The sequence below is a fragment of the Cupressus sempervirens genome, chromosome 4 (genome assembly GCF_028749045.1).
Source record: "Cupressus sempervirens isolate cs-2001-9-10 chromosome 4, ASM2874904v1, whole genome shotgun sequence".
Lineage (NCBI taxonomy): Eukaryota > Viridiplantae > Streptophyta > Pinopsida > Cupressales > Cupressaceae > Cupressus > Cupressus sempervirens.
In genome coordinates, this window is record NC_143121.1 from 336,341,163 (window position 1) to 336,344,035 (window position 2,873).

The 2,873-nt window shown below is 38.1% G+C and overlaps 1 long non-coding RNA gene across 1 annotated transcript; it reads right to left on the minus strand.

Moving 5' to 3' along the window:
• Nucleotides 1–271: 271 nt before the first annotated feature.
• On the minus strand, nt 272–1,273 carry LOC149561394 (uncharacterized). The gene is made up of 2 exons (XR_016363431.1): nt 1,082–1,273; nt 272–996 (listed from the first exon to the last, which is right to left on the minus strand). It is a non-coding gene; the product is annotated as an uncharacterized LOC149561394 (long non-coding RNA).
• Between the last annotated feature and the right edge of the window lie 1,600 nt (nt 1,274–2,873).

Sequence of the window (2,873 nt, forward strand, 5' to 3'; positions counted from 1 at the left end):
GTTACATAGCTACTTTTTTCTTTCCTTTTTAATTTGTGAAGTTTTGTGCATTTCATTTTTCATGAGTAGATTTTCTTGGGAACAGTGGAGACGCATATTGTTTAAATACTTGATGGGAGAGAGCATAAGAAATTTATCGTTCCCTTTTTATGGCTAATTTTGTGCAAATTTCGTCGAGTGTTCCTTGACTATCACACCGCCCTCCTCAAACATACAAGACAATACTTAAAACAAAATGCATGAAAACCTCTAATCTCTTCAACGAACAAAAGATTCAGAACTAATCTTTAAATATTACTTAAATCAATTTCTTCAACCACTCCCTTGACTTTTACATCGCCTCTGTATTTCTCATATAACTTTCTATGTACAAAATCCCCAACTTACTACAATCCATGAAATAATCACACGTCATACCTAAGAAAGATTTAGATCATAATATTTGAGCTATGAAAACTAATACAGGCTCAACCCATGTTTTTTTAAGTTGCTCAATCCAGAAATTCAATCTTATCTTGGCCGAATTTCTACAGCAACATATATGCACCAGTCTAGAGGAAAACAACTATGGCGACCTAAGATTATGTCGGGTAACAATATGAATTCTTTTCTCCCTATCAGCAGTAAATTTTCAGTAGTGTCTAATCTCTCCATTTGGGTATCCACTCGAAATTCCCAATATATTAATCACAATACTCCTACATGATGACCTTAAAAGAGCAACCATAACCTACATCATTATAGAGAAACTTTCTTAACCAATTTGTGCAGAAATACCTCAGATTCTCTCAGTTTATTCTCTCATTTTTGGTGTACAACAAGAATTTGCTGTACAACCTGACCTTCCGTAGACATTTGTACACAATGAGCTCTTACACAAGCCTGAACCCTAACCAATTATTGCATACACCTCAATGTAACAATTGCCTTCTTCCTTACCTGACGGCCCCTAAACAATGCCTGGAGCCTCATGACTCCATTCGGTGCTCTCCTCGCCTGTAAAACCCAAAAACCCAAAGAAATACAATAAGAATAACTCTCTTAAAACCAAATGTAAACACTATCCATTGAGAATGGTTACCAAAAATCCGTGAAATGCAGTCTGGATGCGAATGGAGGTCCACTCTTGTCATATGACTTTCAAGTCCTTTGGAGGATCCCTCACTATTGTAGCCGCTGCAGCATTATAGGCCTCATCAGAGGAAGAGTAGGAACCCTCTATATTGGAATGGTTATGCTGCTTATGCCAACTTCCTTCTTTTCTTCCCCCGGATTCATGCTCACTAGATATTTTCCACAAACCCCATTTTTTGGACTTGACATTAGTAAGCTTCTTCTATTCATGTTTCAACAATAATACTAATTAATCAACTTATTTCTAAAGATGATAATGAATCCACTGAAATATCTTTCAACAAAATAGTTTTCTTGGTAATGATATTGTCAACATTGGCAATTTTTTTTTGTTGTTATGGTGGAAGGTGCAATAGCCATACATTTGTTTAGGACCATTGACTAATCTACCAAAATATATCACGACATTTATCACAACTAACATAAACCTATGGTGATAGAATGTGTTCAACTTGACATTTGTGAGCTTTATCCATTCATGTCTCATGAATACCAATCAACTGGTTTATTTTGAATACGCTAATGAAAGCTCTAACATGTCATTTAATCAAATAGCTATATACAAATGATAATAAGTACACCAACAAAAAATTTGTGTTCTTACCAAGGAAAGGAAAGATATAGAGGCATTTTTGTTCACGATTTGATGACTAATCTAGCAAAATAGAGTATGAAACTCATAACAACTAAGATGGACAATGAGATGAAAAAGAAGTGGCTATTAGGCTAAGCTTGTCGACACAAAGATGCTTCGCTCTCCCAATGTGGCAGATTATTGGCTTGCCAGCAAAGGTGTCATGTCCCTCTCTTAGCAACATAATTATAACAGGGGATTTGCCTATCATTGACTCTCGTAGGCAAATAATTATGTGAAGAGGGTCGATTTTGTCTTCCAATTAAGAAAGCGGGGCCTACTCATTCGAATATTAAATAAAGGTTGTATTCTAACTTTATAAAGTTAATTATTTAATTCTATAAAGTTAATATTTGTAGTGCAAGATGATCCCGGATAATTTCCAGAAACTTCCCGGCCAAGAGATAAATAAAGGACATAGGGCTCCCTTGGAGGTAAGCGATTTGTGGATTCAATTTCTTTTTCAATTGAGGCAATTTGTAGCCATCGGTCTGCAAGTTCCCATAAGATCTCTGAGAACGAAAACTCTCTTAGATCTGCATAACTGAGGAGGTGGGATATCTTCCGAAGGGTTGCACATTGGAGATGGTTTTCAGCCATTTCATGTTGAAACTATTTTGGATCGTTGCCGGAGTGACGTCTTGGAGCTCCGAGGATTGGAGAAATTAGAATCATTTTGGCCAACAACAACAGTCAGGGTATTTGGGAGGAACAAACGCTGAGCCAACCAACGCACCAGGAGCAGATTTATTGTGCATCCGTTTGGGGACATTTGCTTTCATGAACGGAGCCGTTTTAACAGTAGCGCACTGGATTTACATACTGGAAAAAACTCACCCTGCAATCCATGGTCTTTACATTTCTGTTGGGGCGCGATAATCAGCACACTCTTTCCTCATCACCACTGAATCGCTAGGGTTACTGTGGGCACGAGGTAATGATCCGTCGGCCGACCAGATGAGTGGGAATCGGCGGTTTGATTAGCAGACTTCCAAGTTTACTTGCGGAGAAGGGATTAGTGGGAGTTCCTTTCGAAATCCGACCAGGATTTTCTCCCTTTTTGCCGTCAGAACACCATGATGTCTGATTTCCAGGATGGGATCGC